At 42.2% G+C, this 17,316-nt stretch overlaps 1 protein-coding gene across 15 annotated transcripts in view; it reads left to right on the forward strand.

Annotated features, from left to right (window-relative positions):
- The window catches only part of LOC111243548 (uncharacterized), a 38,582-nt gene that overhangs the window by 16,366 nt on the left and 4,900 nt on the right, over positions 1-17,316 (forward strand). For 2 of the 15 annotated variants that reach the window (XM_086978424.1, XM_086978427.1), the window contains one exon: positions 16,824-16,935. The exons of 12 other annotated variants lie outside the window; for them this stretch is intronic. The gene's annotated coding sequence lies outside the window, so the exon portion shown is untranslated. Of the gene's footprint in view, positions 1-16,823; positions 16,940-17,316 lie in introns of all 15 variants that reach the window. One more of the 15 variants, XM_086978425.1, reaches the window with a different exon arrangement.

The following is a 17,316-nucleotide window of genomic DNA, read 5'->3' on the forward strand; positions in this document are numbered from 1 at the left end:
AGGAAGTATTCTCAATTCGTCAGGCTGCAGATAGGGCTAAATCTGTTTCGTACATCGGCATACCACTTCCAATCGCTGGCTATTCATCCTACTTCGGTCAGCTGAAATGGCGGTAAAAATACATCAAAGTTGTTCATGAACATTCAAGAAAAGAATCTCTACCTAATCCTGTCGAATCTTTATTGATTACAGAAAAATCCAAACAAAAAATAAGTGAAAGCAGTGAAACAATTGATATACTGTATTCGACCTCACGGTTCCACGTCCCTTTTCCTGATTTTTATCCGGAACTTAGAAGCTTGTAAATAAACTAATTTTTCGCCCACGACGTCTTGCCATCGACGACACGCTTTGGCTATCGCATCGCTACTGGTCTCCTATATGTTATAGCTAGAACGAGAGTAAACCTATGGCAAAAACTAGTTCGTCGTTGTCAATTTCCTACGACAACACGTGACGAAACGGCGCCTAGAAAGAGTAATCGTTTTTCGGCTTTGCAATCATTCGAGGACTCGTCCAGGGCCTCCGCTGGTCTTTTCGAAGTCAGGCAAACTCATGGTGCTTACCTATCGACTGGCACCGACATCGCTCGTGCTGTTTACCTATGGTCTTTTAAGTTTTGCTATTGCACTTATTGCTAATGCTGTTTACGTTAACAGTAAAGGTGGCATTTTTACACAAGCGGTCCTTCTAGCTAGAAATCCAGCCGGACGCCCACTGGGCACGGCAATAAGAAAAAACTCACAACGGGGCTATGCTTCTTAATACTTCAACTCAGTGCAGTACAACAGAAGCGGTTCAACGGACACGATAAAGCAGTCCGCTCACTTCCAAGTTCACACGAAAAATACGCAGCCCCTTCTCGGTTTCGGAGTAGTTTTCGCGTAATACACTGCAAACCCAAATCAAGTAAAATTGTAGAGTACTGCAAGTAGAAGTGTTGCTTGCAGAAGTGCCCGCTTGAATGCAGTGTCGTAGCTACTTTTTTCATCGTGAGCTGGTAGCCTTCATCGAATGAACTTGGAAAGATGAAAGTTAGTGATAATTTATTACTGCGCTATTATACGTTTACCGCAAGTCTAACATGCAGAGTTATCTATCAGTAGTAAGGTGCAAAAAAAAATGCGGTGCGCTTTGAGGATACGTACTAACAAATTGCCAGGAAAAAATACCTACTACAAAAAATAGATCCTACTAAATATTCGGCTGAAGTTTTCTAGTAAAGAGCCTATCTGCATATTATATATAAGTCAGCCGATTTTCAGATGTTTTTCGTCTGCTCGATTAAACGCGAGTCGTATCATCAATGGTACTGATTATATTAGCTATTTCAACAGATACAATTAGCCTAAGGCTAAACGTATAATCAAGCTAGAGACAACCTGCTGCATACGAATCCACATAGATACACGTGTTCACCTATCCGCCTATATCAACTCGTGTATATACCTGGTGTATCCTTGACGATGTCATAGCGTGTTGACATAATCGTACGTAACCTTCCGTCCATAGTCACGCTGTTAGCGCTAATCTGTGGCGATCGTCAATACTTTATAGATTGTAAAATCAGCCGCTTTGAATCCACTATAGCGCACATAAGTTCGAAAAGTCCGATTGGTCTAACCCAGTTTCCGCATACATCCCTATAACCTCCTTTTGCATCAAAACTGCAATATTACGATTATTAGCATTACTGTTACGGTTTTGAGTTTAAATGCTCTGCTTCCTCTCAGCGGCACTCATCTGTTGAAGTGCAGCATACCATAATCTAGCCCAAGACCAAATTCCCTACCGAATGAAGATCTTCGGTTTATGACGCTCTGTCCACTACAGGACACTCTTTTTTGGTCTCCAACCTCCTCGAGTTTCTTCCTCCAACAGACAAATACGTTTGATGAAGAGATGATGAAAGGTAACAGAAAAGAAAAATGGGGCAGAGGGAAGTACATCAAATGATACAGTTATACCTGTTAGGGAGCCCACCTGGGAATACCAACCTACACAGCTTCGCGTTTGCTTCTTTCCATTTGCTGACTGCGTCGTCCATTGGTACGCGGAGGTCCCGACAGTAACCTACACGAGGACGACAATACCATTCAACGTTACACCTCAACCAAACATCTTGTCTCCCGGACGTTAATAGACAGATATATGTACTAAACATGAGAAATATGTGGTGGTCTGGGCTCAAATTCGAACGTGGACACGCTGTGTTTTGTGGTGGTAGTATGCCGTCTGACAGAATGCCTGAAAGACACAAAGCTCGAAGCTGAACTTCAAAGATTTGAAGTTATCATATCTTGCTGTCTATATGGGTTTATGATAAAACTATACTTGCAGACTGATATAAGGGACGCTCAAAATGCATAAATTAGAAAATGTATTATAAGTTATAAATACAATATCCTTGCTTTTCCTGATAAGTAGGCAATAGTTAATTACCTAGCCGGTAGCCATCATTCTTTCCGCAATTGTCAGTTGTCAACGGCAAATGAAAGGTCAGAAGTATACGGGATAGCGAAAACTGTATGGCGAAGATAAAATGAAATGATCAGACGCCATTAGCACTCTTCAGTTGATTCGGCGAAGTCGGAATAATTGAAATCGTTACTGACTAAGATTAGCTGCTAGCACGATAAGGCTAGCGGAAGTAAATGAACAGTATTAGATAGGCAGCTTCCGCGTAATTTGGTAGTTTCGGCTTGGAGTCTTCTGCTGCTTGACTCAGCTAACAATGTCGATTCTTACGTGATCCTTGTAACTAGCAGTTTCCTGATAATTTATTAACCGAGCTTGGCTAGCGCCAACGTATAGCAGCGGCGGAAATAGCAACAACACTTATTCGGTTATACCTGAAAAACAAAGCCGACGGCGCACCGGAAGTCAATACCCATTTTCACATAATAAGGTTAAGAGCACATCGTAACCATATGCGCCTCTAGCTAGCGTCAGTATGAAGGCCTGACGCTTTTATCACATCTGGTGCCAAGAAAACGCCAGCTGTCGTCGTCAGCAGCCTCCTTTTCTTTGGGAACGCGCTAATACGAAACTAATCTACATTGCGAGGAAGATTAGGCTCTCTTTCCGTCCCTTACTGTCTCCTTTGTATTCGTCTCTCGCTAAGCTTTTTTATAGCAGGCTCATCACGCAAATGCATGTATTATCTATAAATGAGAAACGAGACAAAAGCAGCTACCCGAGCAGCCATCAGGTGATAAGAGCCGATGACCCCGTTTGAACCCTGGATTATGCTTTTCCTTTCCGTGCAGCGTGTATCCGGGTGTATGTCTTAGAACCTAGCACGTGGCAGGCCCACACGTGCGCAGCTAATGTGTCGATTCGACATTTAAAAGATGTTATCTGCTAGGAAAACAAAAATATGATCCCACTCGTCCGCCAGGAGGTAGTCGTTAGTCATCCATTTAGCTACTTTACTTTTCTCGCTTACATTGAAATTCCATTACTCTGTCGATGCGTGCTGAACATACCCGTTGTCCCAGATCTATACAGAGATTTATAGACATAAACATTGAGGCACGCATACATACTTTTTGCATTGCAAACATGTATACTGGTAGCTTCGGTGTGAAAAGTCGAAGAGCGATACTACCATTATACCTAATGGCCTCTTAGTACTCCCATTTAGCCAGGCTGTGCTATCTTTGTCTTGCAGCCACGTGACACGATAGGCCAGCACATGTTAAGGTCGCATGCGGTGCCCGCACCTGCATTGCGTATTGTTACTCGACTGGTTTTCTTTCTAACACTATGATCCTTGTCCGAGAGCGGCAAGCTTGTCGAGCTTGGGGGTCGTGACTGCGCTGGAAACAACCCTGCAACACCTTATGTACTGTTCGAGCCTGGTGACCGTCCGACTCCCGCGCGGACAACCACTGCTTAGCTATCTGCTTCGTCTAATTCCCGAGAACAGGCAACACAGCCAATGGATCGACGACGGCGAGTCGAAAAACAAACCACTTAAGCTCACAGAAATGGCCTCGGCCAGCTTAACTTATCGCATGACGAAGTCCTTCGATTACTTAAGTGATTATCTATTTAACATCATTTACATAAAATAGGAAATTCTTACAGGAACCAAATTTCATATTTTCTTCCTTTAGGACCGTCGGAGGCTAGTTTCGTATTACATTGGGTAATAATAGGTTGTAGTTCACTAATTTATAAGTTAAGCTAGAATAGCTGGTAACGGATATGATTGCGTTGATTGAACTATTACTTTTGTTACCAATATCTATAGTCGATTTCTGCTCTCATATAAGCGTTTTAGCTGTAACCCCACGGTTACAGAAGGGAGCAAGTAAATCGCTTTGTCTGGAAAGGTCACTTGGCTTCCGCTGGGAAACGCTTCTGAATTTGCTTATTGAAATATATGTGTGTTATTTAATACGTTAAACACAGATCAATTTTAGTATGCATGGAATAAAATGGTGTGCTAGATCTGATATAATTACAATTAGTTTTACCTTTTACGTTTTATCATTTGTATGCAATGCACCGAAAACTCGTGGTTTTTTTCATCGGTAGTACCGTTATGTTTGCCTAATTGTCCTACAGTAGAGATTTCAATTTAGTTCACCAGTCTACAGACTACTATCGTACATATCTCTTACCTACATAGGCCGTGCCAATAGTCAGTCACGAGCGATCATCACCCTCAACAACAACTACTACTGGGATAAATAATATAAACCATAAATAATGGAAAAAGACACAAATAAAATCCGATTTACTTGCTGCTGATGAGTGCAACTGAATGCATGTAGCACAGAACTAGTCGTTCTCGACTGCGCAGATAAGCATCGTATTTGCTTATACGGAAGCTGTTGAATGTGGACGACTACGAAGTTTGGCCAATATAAGAACTTGAGCAATGTAACCCAGTAGTTGGGAAGAACTGAAAGAACCGCTTTCTGCTCCTCTGCGGATCAACCCATTGATCCCAGGATAACAAGGATTCTACTTTTAGCGGTATTTTACGCAAGTACAGTGACAGGTCTAGGGGTATATCAAAGCAGTGAGGGATGGAAGAATTATTAGGGAAGTGAGCAGTACAACGATATATAAAAGCAAAGTTTCAAAAGCATATGCTGAGTCAGAATTGTCATCGCGATTTACAGTTGCCTAACAAGAGTTTTATAAGGGCACACACATGGGTATGTACATGCATGCACGCTTGCACGTGTGGCGTCCCTAATATAGCTAGAAGCATTTAGAACAAACGATAAGATTCGTAAACTCCACTCTACTTTGGCCGCCGTTTGCCAAAATTTGATTTTCTGCCTATTAATCAGCTTGTGCAATCGGATTGGCTTAGTCCAAAAACTTTTTACACTAATCCCGCAAGTGATTTTATCCCAATCTGATTCTGCAGAGGGTGAACGCCCTCGCATCTGTTCGAGTTCATCGCTTTGGGAAACTCATCTGTCTCATCTAAGATTCATGGATAAAATTAGGTACCAAGAGTTCTTAATTTGTGCCCGACTGAAATTACTACTATGGATAAGGGCTTTGTAGTGGTCTAAAAGGTTGTTGGACGACGATTAATGTCGAGTTATTATATTTGAAACCCTTTAATAACGTTCGGTTGCAAAACGAATCTACACCGTTTAAAACCATTTTGTTGGATTCATAACACAGCGTTTATAACAAAACAATTTATTCAGAGATATTGAAAATTATCTAAAAGTAAAGTAAAAGAAATATGGTTCAATGAAGTATTGCACTTGGCGTTCGCCGAATTTCTATCGCCTCGTAATCCAATAGTTTCGGTAGACACAGGAAAGAGTCCAGAGCTAGTTTTGTTTCTATGAGTGATGATGTGAGCACAAAATATGATGCGTACGGAGTGAGGAGAGACTGAGCAAGATTCGTTAGACAGACACATTTCAATGGCTGATTAACGTTTCCGTCAATTCCCATCAGGTCCGATCCAAGAATCTGATACTGTGGATTAGGGATAGCAATTTAGACGCGCTCGAGCACATGGTTGCCGTGCGACTGCTCGTTACACATAGAAGTTTAGGTAGAATTACTGAGTATTGCAATATAAATCGACGCTGACTCTAGGCGGGACCACAAAATTCGTATTCAACATCGTTCATGTATTACATATATGCATATGATAGACGCCAAAAGAATCAGCTAGCCCAGTATCAGTGCATAAAGCCAAGGGGGAATAGGACATAATTGGCAAGCGTATTGTGTCTTGTATCCGGGTGGATTATTATCTAACGTGGAGCAAATGGCGGCGGACAGAAGAACGAAGTAAAGTAGTACGTACATGAAACCGAGAAATATGGCAAGTGCAGAAGCGTCGTAGAAAATAAACAATCGGCGCAGCCAGATTGACATATAGCGCTCGTACGGGTTTGACAACCAGTACGCCAGAAGGTCAAAGAAATGAACTGTTAACTAACCGTATGATCGTGTTGTGGAATAAAAGATGTGTGTAAACGTAATGCTAACTCGAAGAAATCTACTTCTTGTGGAATACCATTATCGTCTTATGGAGAATAAAAGCAAACAAAAAGGAAACGAAAATAAACCGTCGTGTCACTTATAATATACATATTTTTAGCATTCGCCCATTAGTTTATTTGATAAGTACTTACAATATGTGGCTCGACCTGTTTCGCTTTGGTATCGCCCGTATCTCCATGTTTACGTGAAATTCCTTTATAAAAAACATTACATAATTTATAGATGATTCTCAATACTTCAAATGATTTAATATGCCTACGTAGAAGGAAAGATACCTGTCTTTGTGTTAGATTCCTAATCAAAAGTTCACAAAGCCTGTATTAGCAGATAAGCATAAAGATATGCTATAACAAAACGCATCTTTAGCAAATATCCAAATCAATTGGATCATCATTGCGTATTCTCCTGTTTAATGCTGATATATAATAATAATAATAATAATAATGATAACGAAATTCCTCTAAGAGTTTAGTTCCTCAACACTTTCCAGATCCCGTCACACGTGGAACTACGCAACGGTATTGAATCGGATGCGTTTTTCGAAATATTATACTTTATCCTGTACGTTCGTTGCTTTGTAGATGCTCGTCCTAGCTACGTATTATAGCCCTGGAGAACCGATCAACACGTTCGTTAGAGAAAATACGCTAATGCGATCAATCTACCTCAAGGCTTGAGCACTCACGCACTATTCTAGAAGTATAAAATAATCGATTGCTGGGCGCACAGCTAGTTCATAATAGGTATCGTCTTTGTTTTTATCACTGTGGGTCGCCATGACTCATAATATCAGATGGGATCTTCAATAAGATTCCTGATAGGGTGTATTTGCATCGTGTGCTTCAGGCCGAACCATAGCGTTTTGGTGTCGTTCTATATACTTGTATCTAGTGGTTGTAGGAGTAGGGCAGCGGCGGCCGTAGTTTATACGTGTGGCCAAGTGCGACGTAAGCCGTCTCTGGCATCTCTTCTCATGGAGATTTTGGCTTATTTACTGCTGTTAATAAGCTGCACAGTTTACTCTAACGAAAGCAATGTTTGTGCCCTCTATGAAAAAAGACCGTTTAAGCGGGGTCTGTTTCCTGCTGGGTCGTACAGCACTTTGCCGTTCCTGATTTGTTCCTGGGAAAGGTGGGTAGACGCTTTCCCATTTTAAGCTGCTGCTGCTGCCATTGCAAGGTAACCGGAAGTGCGAATTGTGACTTGCTTAGATTTATCCGTGGTGACAGAGTGTGAAACAGGACGGAGAAAAAGAGGCAATCCGGATGGAGAAGACTTATGGGCTAAGTAAAATGAAAGGAAAGATAAGGAATGTTAACGCAAAACGCTTTTCGAACTCTGAACATTGGACAGTTTTTGCTGGATTCCTGCGGGTATGAGCATAACAGCTAGCCAAAGGGGTAACGATCCTTGCTCATGATAGTACGTTGCTCGAACTATCGAATTAGGAAAAGATATATACAGACGCATAAAGGTTAGCTGCAGATGAATACGCAGTGGTTAAACGATAATGAGAAAAAGGGCGTAGGATGTTTGGAAGTCCTTTCCCTGCTGTTGAAACTATAAAGATCCTTCCATAGTAATGTACATGTTTTACTTCTTTTAAGCCGCAGGGGATGGATGTCTGCTCACTGGTACTTCCGCTGTTCGCTGGACGGTACGCACGCAGAATGCGTACATAATTATGCTCACTAATGATAATAAACAGCACGGTGTTTTTTCTTGGAACTTGGAGCACCAGTACACGACGTCAAACAATAAACGCAATACAAACGGACAACATAAAAATCCCATTTGTGTGCGTGAGCCCACCCGTCGTTACTACTGTAGCTCAGCTGTTACTAGACGGACCAATGGGCATCTCATTCGGATTTCGTTGAGTGGCTAAGCTCGACGGAAATCGCGTCATTGACACAAACCACCGTTCACGATCGTCGAAGGGAATGAGCGAAAGAAAAGACATCAGAGTCAGGCTTCAACTGCTAGCTGCACGCTGCTGCAGGCTTGTAAAGCTGATGACGATGATAGCAACAGAGCCGAGCTCAAAGTAGACCGTTCCAAAGGACGATTGAGGCATGAAACGACAGGCATTCAGGTAGGACTATAGCCACCACGGCAGGACACGGAAAAATGACAGACAGATGAAACGTGTGTTCAGCAGAATCGTCGATGCGCCGAAGACGTCACAAACGGAGCCGATATGAGGAGGCAGACAATGTACTGCAAAACGGCGAGGCGTATTCAGTCAAAACCCGAACTGTTGTTTTTGTTGGGGTAAATGAAGCTTCGGTGTGATGGAGAGGAGGAGGCAACGAGTATAAACTGATTAGAAATACACGATGGAGAAGTTGGCCCGAAGCTTTGATGCGTTTGCCTGCAGACGAGGGTTATTAATTCTTGAGGAGGCATTTAAGCCTAGCGGGTTATTAGAGAATATTAAGGACACTTTTGTTTTCTAACCAGTTGCAGTAGCCGCCCAATGCGTGGCACGATCAACGCTGTTGAAGCTTGTTCCCCTTGTTATACTCAGTCTACTCTCTGTCGTCTGATAGCTTCAGGGAAGTAACCTCGTTGTGAGACATTTACTTAACAGCATCAAACCATTAATGGCAGTATAGAAACAACAACAGCGGTGAAATTTGTCATAATCCTCATTGCTTAGTTGATGGATTACAGGGGTACCGAAATGATTCAGAATTTTGTGATTTCCTAGTATAGTTGAGGCCATCTAGACGATTAAGGGTAGCCATAAAAATCTAGTTTTACTTATTCATCTTTGCTGACAGTAATCAAAAGCCTTGTATAACATTTCCGGAGGTGATACTGGGATCTATTGAGCGGCACAGTGTCTGTCACGATTTCGTCCACATCTGGAGCAGCAATATGTATCCTAGAGCATGTGGAGACCTAGTTTTCTGCATAGTCCATAATGGAACCCATGCATGATAAAACGAGTGACGACCTTTCTGTTTAGCCGCTTTGTCTCTTTACACACGTCATTTCTAATCACACGCGTAGCAAAAAATCCCCGTTAATCTCCGCGTATTTTTCCTCCCAGTTTGTAAGGTTCATCTTAAAGGCTTCGGTTGCTGCGAGTTCAAAGCGACAACGTAGGTACTCGGACAGCAGTGGCTGACCAACTAGAAAACACGCGAGACGGTCTCGGATCACAATTTTGAGTCCCAACGCTGTTTTGAGGAAAAAAGCTTTAACGCGATTTGAATGTTCTCAGTTTTTTATTGCGAGATTTTCTTAAAAGGACGCGTATTCCATACGCTGGGATCGGAGCTATTTTGCAATTGGACAAGTTGGGAACGATTGTTAGGGACGAGCAATAAATTGATTTAATCGTGCATGCGACCAACACTGGCTTCTTTCACCTTTTGACTTTACGCGCAGTGAAGCCGTTCGCGGATAATAGTAGCCCTAGATAGGAAAGAGGTTTCTATAGCCAAGAGGCAAGATAGCAAGATATAAGGTGTTAGCGACCGCAATCCTGTTTCCCCTTCTACACTTCATCGTTTCCACCTTGATCAGCTTTGCGATCAGCTCGAAGCCTGTAATTGCTGCGTGAAGCCGGGTTGGAACGTGCTGCAACTGGAATTAGTTCGATCCGTTTACTATATATACATAGACTGATTTTTTCAGCCCTCTTAATTGATCAGAAAGGTGTTTCAGGAAGATGGAGAATAAAAGTGGGGTGTGGTAATCTCCCTGAGCTAGGCCGGCTGTTTCTGTGAAATGCAAGAGTCTGGCCACCTGTTGTTGATGGTAGCTATATCACCAAAGGGATGCTTTGCTTAAGGCCATCAGTTACTCTTCACTAATTTCGAAGAATATCCTATAAGGCAGTTCGCTGTATCGTCCAAGTAGGCGGCCAGACCTACACACTTGTATAAGCATACGGTTTATAAGATGCATATGTCTATACGCCATAAGAAAAATGGCGTTGAACTTGCCGAGGCAAAGTAATAGTCTCAAGTACAGTTTGTTTGTTATATAGCGAACACAGGCACACTCACTTCGGTGTTCGTCTCTGCACATACAATAATATTGAATTTTATATAGTGATACTAGACTGGGTCTGTTAACTAATACATGATCGTGAACTGATCGTGGCCAAGTAGTAACGTTTTCCGTAGACTATACGACTGTAGTTCTTATTAATATTTACATAGCTGGTACAACCCTTCGTGCACAATTTCGTGTTCAAAGATCTGAATTACGATCATTACTATTGGCCTACTTTTTTGTAGTTAGTTGAAAAAACATAATGTTTGTCTTTTATCCATGTACAGCGCGCTTTCTCTGCTGCACAATTCGCTTCGGTGATTTTGTGGGTATATCCTGCGGGGTTTGAGCCCCTACCATAGATTAATGAGAGAGCATCCAGCCATAAACGACCTAAAACGGGAGCGTGCTCCGATTACTACCGTTCCGGCTATGCTCTATTATTTCATATAGCACCGTTCCAAAAGGCGACCAACGTCTAGCAACACTGCTTTCAGCGACACCAGTGATCCTAAACTTAACTACAACTGAAATGGTTGAGCTGACTTTAAGGTGGGAAATTAGCTAAAAAAAAAAAAGGGTACAAAAGAGACGTGAATGCATAAATGCATCTCTATCTGTTTGTCTGTGTGTGTTGATTTCTGTTTCTAAGCGCGATAGTAAATATCTGAGCGCATAATGTTTGTAGAACATAAATAGGTGGGGAAAGAGGAGGAGCACATAGGGATTTTCTAGTGGAAAGGAAAATATTAAAAAATCACTCCAACCAACCTTAGGCTGGTATATGACTTTCTAAATGACTCCCTGTTATTATATAAAATAGTTCCGTTTACATTCGCAGCTCCGACGACGAATATCCTCCTCAGATAGTCAAGCTGATTACTTTGATTACCAGATTCGCCAGTGTTAATGCCTATGGTGTCCAATCGCTCGTCAATGGTAAGCACGGCATTTTCGTGAAAAGGCATATTAAAGTCAAACGTATATCAACGTAAACTTTGCTTAGGCGACTTTTCTCGACAGCGATCCTTCTTGAACGAGCGATTTTAATAATATTTTCGACAATACTGTTAGGCTTAAATGAACTAATTTGTATGACAATTCAGCACTGGTTTAAAATACATCTTATTCAAAATGTACTACATCCCATAAAACTATTTTTTACATTACCATAATATGATCTCTTATAAACTGCCTGTACTGTCGCTTAACATTTGTGAAACCTTGCAGCGCTCGAAGTTCCTCACTGTCGTTATGTTTTGCGTCTAAAGGCGAGAACTAGACGGGAACGCCAACAAATGAAGTTACTCTGGAGGGTCCTTAAAATTCGGTATTATTGATATCATCTTCGGGTACTTATCAAATAAAGCTACTGTCAGCCCATCAATTAGCAACCTTTCTTGGCGACTTAAATGCGCTAAATCTACGTTGCGGACGAACACCGATGAAGTCAGGAAGAGTTAAGAGACATAGCGTTCCCTGCAATAGCTCTCGCGCTTCTCAGGATTAGTCACAATTCGGTAAACGCCGTTAGAGTCGACGTCTACATGAAGAAGGGCAAAGGGGCAGAAGTTCCAATTGGATGAGCTGGGATTTGCAGTTTTGAAATGTGGAGCGGCGTGAATCGCACTCGATGTCGGAAGGCTCTTTGCCTGCCCTGTTTTGGCTTTGGAAGGAAGGACACATGTGCGACACATGCGTCGGACGACTGGATGGGGAGAGGCTGCGACACCGACGTTTCTTTTGCCCATTGTCTCTTGCTTCCAGTGTTTCTCCCCTTGTTTCTGCAAAAGGCTCTCTTAGCATTGGAAAGGCTGATGTAATCTGGCGCATTGTGAGGAAAATCTGGAAGCTCAGCCAGAACCACTGACTTCCTTCCGTCACTAGTGCCACCGAAAACCAATCAATTTAGCCCCTTTATGGCTGCATGCCGACCCTTTTGGCCTGGTTCGCATGCGTACATACATTTATGGGCGCATTGGTGCATATTTGCTCACAAGAGACACACTTGCAGTGAAAAGCAAAAAAAAAATGCCCATTGCTAGTTTTTTCCGCCACTGCTAAGAAAGCGACTATTCATGCGTAGGAAACTAAATGGGTGGGCATGTACGCGCACAATTGACCGGATCATGCAAACGTTGTGGGGCGCTGTTCCTTATTCGCGGTCAGTAGCTATAATTTTAATAAATAAATATGAAAAAAATATGATGACAACGACTTAGCCGCGATCTTGAAAGCATGTGGGCCGGATAAGCTTTGAGAGACAGAGGAAAGCATTAAGTAAAAATCAGTCAGGGGACTATAGAGGTTTGCTAGTTTTTTGGTTTACTTCTCCAGAAGAAAAGACCTTTCTTCTTGTAGTAAATTCAACAGGTGGCCAAGCTCGGGAGCCGTGGGAAAGAGAAAAGAGTAGCCATTATACAGTGTCAACGCCAACAACAAAAGCAAAACTGACGCCAGCCATGTATCAGCAAAAGTGACTACCAGCAGCAGCAGCAGCAGTTGGCGGGAGATGACGATGCTGTCGGCGCGCATCTCATTACTATTCATTTCAAAGATGAGCTGTATGCGAATTTACAAACATGTAATGAATTGGTACGAATAAACATATACGTAAACTACAGCGTCCAGACGGAGGGGCGAACAGTCGAAAGCCAACTTTACCTCTCACCCCAGGGCTGACTGAATACAGCAACGGGCCGCATTTTATGAAACATGGTAAATGCTATTTGGCATCTTACACTTGTCACTTGGAGTTGTTTAATAAACAATCCATAAATAAACATATGCATATCTTCTCGTCGTCACTGAGCCAAGCAGAGCGCAGAATACACATCTGTCTTATATGAGAGTGCAGTGTTGTGCCTCTCAACATTGTCTCTAAACTCCGCTTATACATGTAGATGAATAGATAATCGATTTTTTTACGTAGATCTCCGTTGATGCATTTTCATGCAAAACTAAACACGAGAATGTACGTATAAGAGAAGAAAGCAATTACAACAGGTGACGATTAGGACGAGACTGAGCTAAGGTGGATAAATAGGCTTCGAGATAACTTAAAAAGGGAACGGAATAAAGACTGCTGCCTCGTTTGTTCAAGGTTTCTGACTCCATCGTCAAGTAATCGAGGTTTCATCTCAGTAGAACGAAATTTCATTCGTAGAGGTTTTTCTTTTTCCAGCTTTCTCGGTTTACTCAGCACAATCTATCAAAAAGGTTCTTTCACGCCACCCATTGAATGACGGTGGGTCCATGATCGATGCACCCTTTGGTCGTACATTACACACAAAGGCAGCTTGCTTTCTTAATCCTTGCCTCAAAATTCGTGTCCGCCCAATCATGTAGGTCGTTCTGAATTGAAAATTGTGACTCGAAAAAATACTGAAGCTCCTTAAGGTGAAACTGATACCATTTTGCTCCATTCCGTTCTGTTCGATCCCAGACCGGCCTTCTTCAAGGCGACAGCTTAGGAATGTGGACACACGCCTACTTGTTGCGTGTGACGTGGCTCTTCCTAACGACCTGATCTCACGTGTTTGCTATATATTAGACGATTTTAAGCTTTTATCTTTGTCGACCGTAGCGGAAGCAGCAACGCTTCATGGGAGAGAAATCTTATAGAACGTGTACTCTTTGCTCCGCGGACCTTTCGAACACATCGCGAACATTTGCAGACACTTATATATAAATTAATACACAGAGTTACGCAGGCACGTTACGCACGCATATGCGCTGCCGACCATAAGCAGGCAGGTACACAAAGAGAAATTTATACAGCAGCATATATATGTTTATGCACAAGACAACGCACGACCCCTTACACATTTCGGTGCACACGATGCCAGAGTAGCATAGCCCCAACGTCGAAGGAACGCGCTTTTTTTGCCGATACTGCTGCTTAGCAGCGACGACCGTACCAGGCTGTGTCAGGGAACACGGAGAAGACGGGCATGTTACTGTAAAGTATGCGCTACAGGGCAAGGCGAGAACTTATCTCCTTTTGCTGCTGCTGCCATACAGGCAATCATGGGACTCTAGCTCCTCTTTTTGAGGAAAAAACACATGTGTTACATAATGCACATTACTTTGATGATCATTTGGGTTAAAGGGGGATCAGGCGGTTGTCTGGCAGTCAGTAAACGACAATCCTTCCAACGGCTGAACTGGCTGATAAGAACGACAAGCGGAAAAGCGACGCAAAGACATTAGGGGCCTTTCTTTCGATTTTCTTGAAGTTGGGTAATTGTGAAGTTACAGTGGCTGATGTCTGGGGTTATTCCACGTTCCAATAGTAATGGAAGATAACTTGTTTGGCCAAACTAGCAGCAGCGACCCATAACACAATCGTTTGTTGTAACCTGCATAAAGTAACAGCATTATCAGCAAACATCGTGACGATGTCCAGAAAAGAGAAAATAAGGACATCCCTACTATGTACTACCGCCCCCAGCTAGTTCACTGAATGATGTTACATATGTAACTGCATTTTTGGCACTGCAAGTGCTTGGCCTGCTAGTAAAAAGCCGAAGCGGACAGTGATTATCAAAGTACGTGTGGAAACCCAGTGAACGCAAATTTGAATTTACATTTTTCGAATGAAAATGTGTTTCCCACTTTTTTGTCGGTAGTATCTTCGTTGCCTTCTAGTTAAAAGAAGAAAAATATGTTAGGCGAAAAGGTTGAAGAGAGATTGAGGCACCTGTGGTTGCAGTGACAGGACAGAACACCCGCAAAGGATAACCGCGGGAGAGACTGTGACCATAACCTTCCACGTGTAGAAAGCGACGAAAGTTTTTGGCTACAATAATTCACTGCTAAGTGCTTTAGATTGCTGACCGGGTTCCGTTGTCCATTTTGGGGCAGGTTGAATACAAAACGCGTAATCAACGGAAATTTTCTGCTAATTAATAATATAGTAATGATTATAATTAGTTCTGTGGTCTGCATAGTAGACTTTTTGTAATCCCAGCCCACTTTTTGTGGAACTAGCTGACTAATATTGACTAGACAATTATCCCAGTACGCTGCGAAAACAGATAGGCGTAATACGTAAATTTAATGACAATAATTTAACAATACGTTTTCTAAAGTTATTGTACGCTACAGTTTTTGACAACAACAAACGAAAAAGAATTTGTCTAGCTGCATTTTCCGCCATTGCGGTGCAACTTTTTCTTAAAAAAATATTCTAGGGTCTTGAGGTGAGTACTTTAGGATATCTCTACATTAGCCGTCTACCAAAGAAGGATTTGTGCAAAATCCCTCTTGTAGCAGCAGCAATCTACTACAAACGGATCAGCTGTTCTGCTCAGACATTAGGCTTCATTTATTCAATTAATTATTAATAACTTACTACGTTGAATATAAACTAGTACGTAGCCATTCATCCAGTGTTGGATGATAGCGCTATGAGGGTACTAGGGAGTACAAGATAGAAGGGTACGTCTTCTATTCCACGCAACTATGCAGTGAATATTGCAAAATGACCGTTTTTTGGTCTCTGTAAATTTAGACGTATGCGTGCTTTCAGCGTGAGGTTCAAACGTGCCCAACTACCATAAGACTATCGTTGACCTCAAACGACCAAACAGCGAAGGGATGATATCGAACATGGTGTGTCAGCCTGCCTGTCTCTTCGTCTACGTGATTATTAATGGGTACATCTTCCAAATTACGCTATTATTAGAAAACAACAATATAGATGGTAATTCTCCATATTTTTTAAGATGGCTGCCTTTAAGATGGTAACGTGTCAAAGAGAAAACGAGAACGGTAACAGGGGGGTACACACTATGCTATCCTGACAGTAAGGCCGTAAGACTTTAGCCGATTCGATTTTCCTTCCATTTGTCGATACGGAAGTGCTTGGCCTGCTAGTAAAAAGCCGAAGCGGACAGCGACCGTTGGTTGCTTCTCTATACGTAGAACATTGTCGGTTGTTAAGACTAACGAGGCGTACCACGTTCAACTGATCTTCAAATCCGGAGGGCTAAGGGCAGCTTGACTTCGCGTTGAAAGTAACCCTAGAGGCAATACAAGTTGCTGCCACATAAATTTTGTCGTGCAAATATTAATATGTATATGTTGCCAAAACCGAACCATAAAACCTTCCTTTGAAGCGCCCCCTGATGACGACAGTTCCCCGTATATCTCTATGTTATATGCAGAACACAAAAACTAGTACACATGTTTATACTGTTGGACGATGAATTATCGCGTATAAATGTACAATGCACAGAGATGTTTAGATTGTTTTCGGAGCAATTTTCGAGAAATGAAATTTCGAGAACATTTCCGAGGCACTTCAGGTTTCAGAAACGAGCGCCGGAAGTTTGAAGATGGCTGAATTAGCTAATCATCAGTTCAGAGGAACGTAACGTGGAGAGAGTTCAGTAGTTTCGCCGACTGCCGCATTTAATGGTGGGTACGTGAAATATGCAGCATAATCTTCACAAGCAGAAAAAATACGAATGAAGTGAAATATGACAACATATTATATAGTACAGCATCTTTCGTGTGCCGACAAGCAAGAGCAGACCATGATCGTGAACGCCTTCTCTCATCGTGGTCCCAATGCATGCAAAACAATGCCTTCGCATTCATGTTAGCGCTTGATGGAGTGTTCGTATTTATATTTCATTCGGTGCTTGCGTCTCAGTGCGCGGGGGCTGCTGGCCGGCTTCAGACTAAGGCGTGTCTTCCATCCCTAGATATACTAAATTGAATAACAGAAAGGCTACTGTTATGAGAAAGATTGCACATTTTTTGTGCAACCCAACCTTATAAATCGGAAATCATAAA

Source organism: Varroa destructor, unplaced genomic scaffold (assembly GCF_002443255.2).
Source record: "Varroa destructor unplaced genomic scaffold, Vdes_3.0 BEIS01000001.1, whole genome shotgun sequence".
Lineage (NCBI taxonomy): Eukaryota > Metazoa > Arthropoda > Arachnida > Mesostigmata > Varroidae > Varroa > Varroa destructor.